The 13,090-nt window shown below is 42.6% G+C and overlaps 1 long non-coding RNA gene across 1 annotated transcript; it reads left to right on the plus strand.

The window, feature by feature from the left end:
• Positions 1 to 1,506: 1,506 nt before the first annotated feature.
• LOC134729235 (uncharacterized) lies at positions 1,507 to 11,829 on the plus strand. The gene is made up of 4 exons (XR_010110122.1): positions 1,507 to 2,235; positions 3,462 to 3,612; positions 4,031 to 4,169; positions 11,490 to 11,829. It is a non-coding gene; the product is annotated as an uncharacterized LOC134729235 (long non-coding RNA).
• The last annotated feature ends 1,261 nt before the right edge of the window (positions 11,830 to 13,090 follow it).

Consider the following 13,090-nt stretch of genomic DNA (forward strand, 5'->3'; position numbering starts at 1 on the left):
TTACCCAAGATTGGACATTTTAATTACTAATTGCAAGACCTTTTTATTGCACATGAATAAATGGAATAGTCATATTGTCCCAAATTTAATCGAGGGTGGGACAAAGACTAATTCCACAGAATACATTTAAAGCAATAGTGGGAGTTAAAAAGTAAAATTGCATTATAATTAGACCCTCCAAGTCCTGCCTGTTTAACTTAAGGTTGCTCACGCTACTGAGGCGAGATAGAAAAGTAGTTGGTGAATTTCAATTGGAAAAGTGTAGCCATGGGAAGGAACCTAGGAGTCTCATCTCTCTCCTGAAGTTAATCTGCCCAATGTCTCAAAGGCCTCAAGAACTGTTCTCAGGGAAGTATTAGAATGCAAATAAAACCACCATTCTACTTTTGACTGGAAATCCTCTGGTGGTTGCCTGAGATGGGGAGGTATTGTTTAATGGGTATAGAGTTTCAGTTGGGGAAGATGAAAAAGTTCTGGAGATGAATGGTGATGTCACAACAATGTGAATGTACTTAATGCCACTAAATTGCACACTAAAAAATGTTAAAATGGCAAATCTTATGTATTGTATATTTCATCACAATAAAAAAATAGCATAGGATGATTGTTTATCCACTGGGAAAATAAAATAAAATAATCATTATTACCTCTAAAACCAAAATAAAACCCTGAGGGATGCTTTGCCAGTTAAAGCATCTTCAGAAAGATGACAAGAAGTTAGACACTGTATCCACAGGGACAATTTGGCTTAGGCACAAAAGGGAGATTTGTAGGCTCACCCAACTGAACTGCAGGAAAGGTGGGTATGAGCTGGACCTCAGGACTGACCACACCTGGGACTGGAACACCACCCACCCTTTCTCTGTCTCTTGTTTCTGCTTCTCTCAGTGCACCAGCCACTCTCTCCCACCACAGACTGGCTTCTTCTGCACAGCCTGTGGGACATGGCCACCGAACAGCTCAGACTCATACCTCACAGGTTTGCCACCTGAGCAAACCCAAGATCTTCCATCTGGTTGAAGGTCAGAAGTCTCAGGACTGAATTTGGGGAACATGCCTACCTGTAGCCAATCACTGAGTTAGGGAAGCAGATCAGTCAGAAACTGGGGGATCCCATTAAACCACACTGTGGAAAGCAGTATTTCTGAGAACAGAGTGCTACTCCACTCTAGGCAGACAAAGCAGTAGCCACCAACTATCTGCACAGTCCTTCCCTTCTCTGGAACAGATCCCAAACAGTGCTGGGAAGACCTCAGCAGCACAGTTGGACCACCTATGTGCTCCTTACGCCCTCATTACTTGTGCATCCTGGATCCCTGGATTTCTTAGCTAATGCTGGGTTGGCAGAAATGAGGGGGAGGGGAGCAGTAGAATCCTGCCCTAAACTGCAGCCAGTCATCTGAGGTCATTTTTTCCTTGTCAATGCTATATCCCCAGAGGGTTGGACCCTTCTCTATTCTGTTATGCTTTATTCAGACAATTTCTAGAACAACGTTGTCCAGTATAGATGATTCCCATCATCTTATCTCTACTACCTAGGTCCAAAGATTCCCCCCACAACCTTGTGAATCTCTGACTCAGTGTTATTAGTCTTAAAAACCCAGGTGCTGAACCAGACTATGCTGTGCTCCTCTTTGGAGTGAATCTTGGATTATCAAATAATCAAATAATGGCTAAGATCAGCCCTTGTTTCCCCATGTCCCTGCTTAGTGCCAGCTCTGTCTTCATCTCCTCCCAGGCTTGGCCACCCTTCTGCTGAGATGCATCCTAGCATGTTGCCCATAAAGGAATGTGAAAAAAGTATCTACACTTCTGAAGATAGTGTGCTCCACCCTTCAAAGCTTTAGGAAGATAAATTTAGACATAAAACAGGAAGTATTTCTCTGTGTGGCTAAGAGTGATCTAAGAGAAGTTATTTCCTCAAGATATTTTGAAGCTGTAGTGTGGGGAAACAGTTCTCAAACCCCAGTGTGGATCAGGATCACCTGGAGGGCTTACTAAGCTACATATTGTTGGGTCCACCCCAGAGTTTTGATTCAGTCGATCAGGGGATCAGAGGTGGGGCCTAAGAATTTGCATGTTTTTAACTCTTTTTTTTTTTTTTTTTTTTTGAGATGGAGTCTCGCTCTGTCGCCCAGGCTGGAGTAAAGTGGCAGATCTCGACTCACTGCAACCTCTGCCTCCCGGGTTCAAGCAATTCTCCTGGCTCAGCCTCCCAAGTAGCTGGGATTACAGGTGCGTGCCGCCATACCCGGCTAATTTTTTATATTTTTGGTAGAGACAGGGTTTCGTCATGTTGGCCAGGCTGGTCTCAAACTCCTGACCTCAAGTGATCAGCCCACCTCAGCCTCCCAAAGTGCTGGGATTACAGGTGTGAGCCACCACACCCAGCCAGAATTTGCATTTTTCAAAAGGTCCCTGATGTTGCTGAGGCAGGACCACACTTTAAGAACCACTATAGTAGAGGTTTAGGAAGAGACAGAGAAAAATCTCTCCAGGCTACAAGACTGTCTGATTCTGAAGGTCTTGGCCTAGGTCAGCTAAGGTGCTCTTTAGGGCTGACATTCTGTGATTGTTAAACAGGTGACTAAATATGTATCTGTGTCAAGCTACTCTTATTATCATTAAACAGTTCTTGACTGCTTACTTTATTAAAATATAAGAATTTCCAAGAGCTTCGGACCTCTGATCTATATATAACAGAACTTCATTAAGTATAACTCACTAAGTCACTTAGTGAAAAGCTTGAACTATAGTCTAACTAATTGCCCTTTCAAATAGGCATTTAACAGTAATTTCAACTAGCCTCCTACAAAACTGTTTCACAGCAAAGTTTTCACTGATGTTTTTGCAAAATGAATTTAATTACTAATTATCATATAAGGATTAGCATATAGCTGATATGTAAATGTCTTAGGTATGATTTAAACTGTTGAGTCAACTGAACATGTACCTTCCTCTCCCACTTCCTCCGACAAATAAATCTTACTTGTATTTTAATTTAATACTGTGTCCATTCTTCTGAAATAGCTGTTTATTCTGAACATCTAATTTTAGACATAGAACTAATATGGTACAATTTTCAACTGCCAGTTATTTAAATGCTGCCCCCTCCCTGACACAAATAAATCTTATTTACATATTATTTGCTTCATAAGTATTCCACCATCCTGCGGTCACTGTGATCATTGTCCCCAGCTAGTCTTTGATCTGTGATAATTGTCCACAGGTAGTCTTTGATCATATGTTCTCCTGTCTGGAGGAACTAATATGTCCTTCCAACTCTGCCCAGCCTTCAGGTACAATTTAGGCCCCTACTTTTCTCTTAGGCTTTCTTCAGCCACTGTAACTTTTTTAAGTTTCTCCCTTATCCAAAGTCCCTTACTACTTAGAACCTCGGAAGTAAAGGGACCTCAGAGAACATCCAGTCCACACTGCCCTCTGTTTAAATGTGTCTACAGTGTACCACACCAAGGAACTCCCACACTCTGAATGAACAGCCCAGTGATCAGGAGCTTTGAATCAATTCTTGGCACCTAACACTTTGTGAAGAGTCTGCTAAACTCCCTCTATCAGAAATCCCAGAAGACTGAGAACAGGTCATCTTTGGAGGTATATAATACAGTATTTAACCACCTTTCTACCTGAGTGTGCTTACCTGCAAAGGGTAATGTCGATATTAACCAAGAATGATCATGGTTGTCACATTTAAACTAATAATAATAAAGTACACAATTTATTATGCAGAAAGAATCATGCCTTCATAATCAGTCTTCACAAAGATTCCTTTAACTCTCTGCACCCACCATTCCTAATCCTGGAAAATTATTTCTCTTTGCTCTTTGCTCATCCATAGGCCCTTTGACAAAAGTCTCCAGAAAACTACTGAACTACACACATCAACAATAAAGAAGTCCTAATGTCCAAAACCTTGCCTGTCACTTTTTTGTTTGTATAATTTATCTCCACAACTAGATCATAGGCTTCTAGAAAACATGAGTTCTGTTTTAAATTCTGTGCCCCTTGGCAGCTGTATCTGAATGGAGTCAGGATCTGGAAGCCCAAGTCTCCTTGTCAATGTCCGCTTGGTTCCCAAGGACACCTGTAAATGGAAGAGGGGCATAGTACACAGAAGACATTGCTGGCAAGTGTGGTCTCTTTACGATCGGGTGAGTCATCTGCTGAAATCTTTATAATAGACTTCTACCTTGATGGAATGGGTTGGACTAATGAGGAACCACCATTACTCCAAGGCCCAGAGCAGAGCTGGGCCATCAACTGTCTCCACACTTCCTGTCTTCTAGGTGCCACCCTGATCCCTCATTGCCTTTCAGCTGCATGTCTAAATCCCCACCCCACCCCTCATCTAGTTGGCTTTGATTCCAAGGACCTAGGACTGGAGTAGGGCTTTCACAAATAAGACAGCAGGAATGTAATGCAACCTAATGAGCAGACTAAGAAAGCATCTATACAGAAGAACAGACATACAAATACCAAGGCAGATAAGAGTGACAAAAGACAAAAAAAAAAAGAGAGAGAGAGAGAAAAAGCTGAAGCCGGTCAGAATTCATCAGGGGATGGTGTATGTCTACCACCTCAGTGGTCCTTTAAAGGTAAACGGGCTTATTTTTCATGCACCAGCCTATGGTCCCTTCACTGGGACACTCTCAACATCCCCGGCTTTTTATAACTCTGGCTGGAAAGGTCAGCTCTGAACTGTTCCTGGGCAGGGAGAGGGGTTCACATAGGGATTGGGGATGAAGTATGGGAGCAGAGGAGCAGTGCCTATGTTAGAAACCGGTAGGAAGGACCGGGCGCAGTGGCTTGCGCCTGTAATCCCCACACTTTGAGAGGCTGAGGTGGGTGGATCAGCTGAGGTCAGGAGTTTGAGACGAGCCTGACTAATATGGTGAAACCTCATCTCTACTAAAAATATAAAAATTAGCTGGGCGTGGTGGCATGTGCCTGTAGTCCCAGCAGCTGGGCAGGAGAATTGCTTGAACCCAGGAGGTGGAGGTTGCCGTGGGGCAAGATCGTGCCACTGCACTCCAGCCTGGGTGACGGAGGAAAACTCCGGTTTCAGAAAAAAAAAAAAAAAAAAAAAAAAAAAGCAGCAGCAGCAGCTGGTAGGAGCTGGATGCCTGGAAGAATAAAGAGCCTTTCTCCCTTAGGAGTGAGCCTAATAGATGGATCTTTACTCCCTTTCTCCTGGGCCCTCTACTGGTCTTTGCTTCTCCCATTTTTCACATTCTGACTGCATATACATACATGGCAATATATAGAGAATTTGGCCCCTTGACTCTTACCAGAAGCACCCCCCAGCCCCATGACTCTGATTTCTTCAATGACATATGTTAAGTACTTTTTCTCCAAAGGTGAAATGATCCTAGGGTTTCTCAAGAGTGATGATTCTGAGCCTTACCCACATTTTAGAATCAGCTTAGGAAACAAAAAAATCTCAATGACCAGGCAGCACCCCCAAGCCAATCAAGTAAGAATCTTGGGTGTAAGACCCAGACATGAGTGTATTTTTTTAAATTGTTTATTTTTATGGGGACCTAGCAGGTATCTATATTTATGGGACATGTGAGCGATTTGGATACAGGCAAACAATATATAATAATCACATCGGGGGAAATGGGGTATCCATCACCTCACGCATTTCTCATGTCTTTGTATTACAAACATTCCAATTATGCTTTTAGTTATTTTTAAGTGTACAATGAATTTTTTTTTACTTTAGCCACAGATCTAGGTACATTTTTAAACTCCCCAAATGATTCTAATATGCAGTCAAGGCTGAGCCAGCTGCCCTGGAGATGGTCCATCCCTTTTCAGGCCTCGCTGCACATCAGACTCATCTGAGGAACTTTTAAAACCACTGTTGCCTGTGCCCCACCCAAACCAATTAAAATCACTGTCTCTGGGGACTACAGCCAAGATATCAGTATGATTCTTTTTGTGTGTGCGATAAACTATATATAACATAAAATTTACCTTTGAACTATTTTTGAGTGTGCAAATCAGTGGCCTTAAGTCCGTTTGCAGTGTGTACAGCCATCCCCAGAACTTCTTCATCGTCTCAAACAGAAACTCTGTACCTATTAAACAACACCTCCCCATTCCCTTCTCCTACTAGCCCCTGGCAATCACTTTTCTACTTCCTGTCTCTATGAATTTGACCATGTGAAGTACCTCCTATAAGCAAAGTTGTACAATATTTGTCCTTTTGTGTCTTATTTCACTTAGCACAAACTTTCTAGGTTTATCCATGCTGAGCATGTATGAGAATATCATTCCTTTTGTATGGGCCAGACATAGTGGCTCATGCCTGTCATCCCAAGTGTGGGAGGGATCATACGCCGTTGGGAGACCGAGGTGGGAGGATGGTTTGAGCACAGGAGGGGTTCAAGACTAGCCTGGGCAACAAAGGGAGACCCTATCTCCAAAAATAAAAAAGAGGCTGGGCACGGTGGTTCACGCCTGTAATCCCTGCACTTTGGAAGGCTGAGGTGGGCTGATCACTTCAGGCCACGAATTTGAGACCAGCCTGGCCAACGTGGCGAAACCCCCTCTCTACTGAAAAATACAAAAATCCTCTGGGTATGGTGGTGCACGTCTGTAATTCCAGCTGCTCTGGAGGCTGAGGCACGAGAATTGCTTGAACCTGGGAGGCGGAGGGTGCAGTCAGTCGAGGTGGCGCCACTGCACTCGAGCCTGGGAGACAGAGTGAGACCCTGTCTCAAAACAAAAATAAAACAAAAAATAAAAACAACAAACAGACACTTATTTTTGAAAAAAGAAAAGAGAATGTCGTTATTTCTATGGCTGAATATGATTCCATTGTATGGATATACTACATTTTTTTAAAGAATTTTCAATTCTTTGGGGTATGTACCTAGCAGTGGCATTGTTGGATCATATGGTAATTCTATGTTTAGCTTTTTGAGGAATTCTTTATCCCTCATGTAACTCTTAGGTACAGCCAAGGGAGAGGAAGGAACGCTGATATGGCCAGCATTCCTCTTAAAACCTAAGAGTGGCCAGGCTTGGTGGCTGATGCCTGTAATCCCAGCACTTTGGGAGGCCGAGGCGGGGAATCACGAGGTCAAGGAATCGAGACCATCCTGGCCAACCAACATGGTGAAACCCTGTCTCTACTAAAAATACAAAAATTAGCTGGGCATAGTGGCGCACGCCTGTAGTCCCAGCTACTCTCGGAAGGCTGAGGCAGGAGAATTGCTTGAACCCGGGAGGCGGAGGTTGCAGTGAGCCGAGATCGCGCCACTGCACTCCAGCATGGGCGACAGAGCGAGACTCAGTCTCAAAAAAAAAAAAGAAAAAAAAACCTAAGAGTGTACTGATTGGTAGTTGGTAAATATTATTGAATGAATTTCTTCATAAATTATATGATAGTCCAATGCATTTGTTATTATTCCACATTCAAAAAACTATTCTGTGGATTAATGTAGTTATTACCCTGTTGAAAATCCCATTTTCCATTCGAAATAACATCCCAATTGAAGTTTCCACCCACAGTTGAAATGTGTCCCCTGTGATAATTTAAGTTTCAGAGTTTCTTAATGATTTGCTTTGTAGATAATAAATTAGGCCTGATTCAAGACTTTTCCTATCACAATGCCATTTTTGTAATAATGCCTGGTGTTATTCCTATTGTAATACTAATGCTCAGATAGCTTCTCTTGAATAGAAAGGAGAAGCTGTCTATATCCATATGAACAAGTACATATAAATGTCTTCCATCTCATAAAGCATTGCCAAACTATCCTTTTCTATCAGGCCTCAACATTTCTACCTGAAAATTAACTGCAAGGATGCTTTACTACATTATAATATACCCTTCCTACCCAAGTGGTGTCTGCTCTAAGATGTCAACCACCTTTTGCAATGCACTATTGCCCTTTCTGCAAATTGGACAGTTTCTTCAGAATTTACAACTTCTGTTTCAATGTAGGAGCCAGGTGGGATGCTTTACACAGAGACAGGGATGGGTGGAGACAGACAGAAATACATGCAGTCTCCCTATAAAGGTTCTTCAATCCCATACCTCAATGTATACAAATCTGTAAAAATGTATACATGGATAAACATACATCAAATAGAGAAATCCCAAAGTTCACTTTGGGGAAAAAAAAAAAGAAAAAGTTGCCAACCAGTCTAAGCAATACTGAAAACCACTCTTGTCTCAAATACTTGATGAATCTCTTACCTTTTTCTTGTTGCTTTACCATTTTTAAAAAATGTGTCTGAAGTTTTACAACCATTCCTGGATGTGAAGTGGAACGATAGTGGTTTGGGGCATCAGCTGGGGTAGGTCAGGGGGATAGGAAAAGCAGAGGAGAGTCAGTGCCACCTGGAGAGTTGATTGAGCTGAGAGGAGAAGTGGCAGCACCTATGAGTTTTGAGATCTACTAGGTATGTTCTAAGATAGCACTTTCTAAAGGAAAATCCATAGAACACTAGTTCTGGGACACACTTAGCAAAAACAGGCCCAGTAAGTAAAGAAGTTTGGAGACACTCTATATACCGGTGAAGCCACAACATATTGCAGTTTCTTAAAGGCTCTGAGACACACAGAAAAGAAACCTGAAAAACTTTAACACAGCGTTTACCAAATTAGTTTTGCCATGGAGCTCTTTTTGTAAGTAATGCACTAATAATGTGTTTCAAGGAACTGGTGTTCCCCAGGACATAACTTGGGAAATTTTGCTCTAGAGCAACTGGATACTCTTGCAACCATTGTTCTTATATCCCTGGACCTTCAAACCCTATTATTATTATTTTGAGACAGAGTTTTGCTCTTGTCACCCAGGCTGGAGTGTGATGGCGCAATCTCATCTTGGGTCGCTGCAACCTCTGCCTCCCGGGTTCAAGCGATTCTCCTGCCTCAACCTCCCAAGTAGCTGGGATTACAAGCATGCATCACCACGCCTGGCTAATTTTTTGTATTTTTAGTAGAGATGGGGTTTCACAATGTTGGCCAGGCTGGTCTCAAACTCCTGGCCTCAAGTGATCCGCCCGCCTCGGCCTCCCAAATTGCTGGGATTACACGCATGAGCCACCGCACCCGGCCCTTCAAACCTTATTCATTCCTCCTAGTGTTCCAAGCCCTCATTCAACCACAGCTTCTCACAACTCTCATTTCCTTTTATTAGCCACTTTTCTTTCCAAGACAATGTCTATCCCATCCCTTGAATGCCACATATTAAAATCCACCTCCTGCACCTTTGCACCTTCTCATTTCCCCCACTTGGAACATATCCATCCCTTCCTTCAAGATCCAGCCCTAAACTCTGACTATAGGAAGCCTTTTCTGAAGAAGTCCACTTACATGGAATGTTCAGTTATTTAAATTCTGCTTTATTTAATCCTAGTGTATCACAGAGAAACTGCTGATGATACAGTTACATGAATCTTCTCTTGGGAATAATTTGTCATCTCTACCTTTCACACTTACTCATTTAACAACAAGGCTAAATCTAATACCATTGCCCTCTCTACTGCACGTTTACTATATTCCATACACCAGAAAAGTTTGTTTCATTTCCTTCTGACTAAACCAAGTAGAATGTAGAATAACACATTTGAAAGTTGGCTGAGGCGGGTGGATCACCTGAGGTCAGGAGTTCGAGACCAGCCTGACCAACATGGTGAAACCCTGTCTCTACTAAAAATACAAAAATTAGCCGGGTGTGGTGGCGCATGCCTGTAATCCCAGCTACTCAGGAGGCTGAGGCAGGAGAATTGCTTGAACCCAGGAGGCGGAGGTTGCAGTGAGCTGAGATCATGCCATTGCACTCCAGCCTGGGCAACAAGAGCAAAAACTCTGTCTCAAAAAAAAAAAAAAAAAGTTTAAACATTCTTTAAAGTATAGTGATTCATGCAACCAGGCACAGCCACAGACTAGTAAAAAATAATCCCAAATATTTGTTCAGTTTGCCCCTCCTCTCCATGCCCAATGTTGTGGCTCTTGGTGGAGGCCTTTTTTTCCCATCTACATTACCAGAATACTACTTGGACTTCCACTCTTTCCCCTCCCCACATTGCTGCCCAAGAGATGTTTCAAAAATCCAAAAGTGAAATCACTATCCTGCTTAAAATATTTCAATTACTCTCCATCACTTAAAGCAGTGTTTCTCAAACTGTAAACATTTAGCTTTAGGGGTTTTGACATATCCACATACCACCTGTTCTCTTGGGTATTTAATATACTTCCTTAAACAAAATCAAATTTTAACAAGTAAATTTGATATAGTCCTAATCAATACTATTAGTTGAAATGGCAATTTTGATTGGCAGCTATTTTTCTTTTCTGTATTAATGTATAACTATTAAGATAAAAATGTTCATCCATGTTATGACTTAAAAGCATCTTGTATAACACCAGTGGGGCATAGATGGCTCTGTGGTAGGTATGTATCTACAGAATAAAATCTCAGCTTTTGGCATGACATAATCTGGTCTTCACTGCCTTTTACATCGTGGTCTCTGTCCCTTTCCCATCAGTATCCCCAGCTCTCCTGGAGCAACTGCAGTTCTCCAACCTTGCTGTGATGTTTTCTGGCTCTGTGCTTTTATAGTATGGTATTTTTTTTTTTTTTTTTTTTTTTTTTTTGGAGACGGAGTCTCGCTTTCTCACCCAGGCTGGAGTGCAGTGGCACGACCTCGGCTCACTGCAACCTCCACCTCCCGGGTTCAAGCAATTCTGACTCAGCCTCCCGAGTAGCTGGGATTACAGCTGCCTGCCACCATGCCTGGCTAATTTTTGTATTTTTAGTAGAGACAGGGTTTCACCATGTTGGTCAGGCTGATCTTGAACTCCTGACCTCGTGATCCACCCGCCTTGGCCTCCCAAAGTGCTGAGATTACAGGTGTGAGCCACTGCGGCCGGCCTACAGTATGGTATTCTTTCTACCCTGTTTCCCAAGCCATCTCCTCTCATCTTTCCACATGGACTGAAGGGCTCTCCCCTGGATTTGTATACTTCTTGCTATCAACAGAGCACTTACTCCTCCTGTTCCTTGTCTTAAGCAGACATCGGGTTTGGTCAACATTGTATTCTGCAAACTCTAAGGGAAAACTGGTGAAGACCGAACTGTGATGTGGGAATCCCACCTAGCTCATCTGCCTGGGTTGTCTTCGTCTTTGTCTCATGACTAGGCTATTTTACAACTCTGAGATCGCAGTGAACTTACAGAAAACTGATAGTGATGCAAGTGAATCTTGTTTATAATTAAATAAATTGTCAGGTGGAGGTTCAATTGCATTCCCTCCTCCACTGTGGAAGAAGCTAGTTTTGCATCTAGGAAGCAACTTCATTTCAATGGGCTGACATATTTATCTGGTCTTTGGGTTCTCCTCTGAAGTAATTGTAACACCTTTCTGATTCCCTTGTTAGTTAATGAGTTAAAATCTCTGATATGTGTTCATTGCATATTTGTTGCATCATGATTTAAACTTTCTTATAGAAACTATTCTTAAGGCCGGGCGCGGTGGCTCATGCCTGTAATCCCAGCACTTTGGGAGGGCCGACGTGGGTGAATCACCTGAGGTCAGGAGTTCAAGAGCAGCCTGGGCAACATGGTGAAACCCGTCTCTACTAAAAATACAAAATATTAGCTGGGCGTGGTGGTGTGCACCTGTAATCCCAGCTACTCAGGAGGCTGAGACAGGAGAATCACTTGAACCTGGGAGGTGGAGGTTGCCGTGAGCCAAGATCGTGCCATTGCACTGCAGCCTGGGCAACAAGAGCATAACTCCGTCTCAAAATAAATAAATTAATCAAATAAAAACTATTCTTTAACAGTATGTATTTGATACAGAGCCTGGGGCCCCAAGAATATGTGTTCATGACGGAATGAATGATTGAGTGAATGAATCAATTTAGACAAGTAGGTGTAGACTTTCCATGGTCAGGATCAACTATTTAGGTCTGGATGATTCATCATGAAGGAAGAGTGTGGAATACTGGCATGATGCTTAGCTACTATTACAAAGTTGAAATCGAAATGAGAAAATTTCCCTAATCCTTTGGAAGACGGTGGCAAGAATGGGCTGCAGGGGATGTGCTGAGCCTGTGTCTGTGGGTCACCTGAGTGGCTCCTACAGAGGCTGAGTCAGAGAGGTCACAAAGTGGGCTGAGCATGGAATAAGGGATGGCAGACAATGAATGCCTTTTTTTTTTTTAGACAGAGTCTTGCCCTGTTGCCCACACTGGACTGCAGTGGCACAATCTCAGCTCACTGCAACCTCCGCCTCCTGGGTTCAAGTGATTCTCCTGCCTCAGCCTCCCAAGTAGCTGGGAATACAGGCGCGTGCCACCACGCCTGGCTAATTTTTTTTGGTGTATCTTTAGTAGAGACGGGGTTTCACCATGTTGGCCAGGCTGGTCTTGAACTCCTGCCCTCGTGATCTGCCTGCCTCAGCCTCCCAAAGTGTTGGGATTACAGGTGTGAGCCACCATGCTCGGCCATGAAAGCCATTTAAGCCACATCACTCCTGCTTCCTTTCCCTCCATTGTATACAGATCCAAGGACCAGCAGGTTTTCTCCTGCACTGAGTCTTTTAAACCCTGTCCAACTGTGAAATAATATATCATTCTGGCATTTTTTTTTAGTTGGAGTACCATCTATAGTTAAACTGTATAAAGGAAAAAAATTCTATGAGTCAGTTTCCAGACCTATGAGTGCTTTGAAGATTACATCAATGGAGTTCCATATATTGAAACCACAAGCTTCCTGCCAATTGTCTGGATTTACAAAGATCTATTTCACTTTGAACTAATGAGGAAGAACTCCCAAGGCTATTATCTATAGACATGCATGAACTTTTAAGGGACATTTAAAAGCCAGATCTTTACCCCCAATTTTTCTCCTATCTTTATATAAACGTAACGGTTAATATAGAAAAGGAAGCTGAATTACTATTTACGTTGTTCCCAAAATTGATGTAGCAGTTTTAAGAGTACTAATATACAATGCACATACTTCTCCCTGACGCTATATAACACTATTAGGTACTATTATTTTCCACTTTTTACAGGTGTGGAAACTGAAGCTCAGAGAGGTTA

This window comes from Pan paniscus, chromosome 17 (genome assembly GCF_029289425.2).
Source record: "Pan paniscus chromosome 17, NHGRI_mPanPan1-v2.0_pri, whole genome shotgun sequence".
Lineage (NCBI taxonomy): Eukaryota > Metazoa > Chordata > Mammalia > Primates > Hominidae > Pan > Pan paniscus.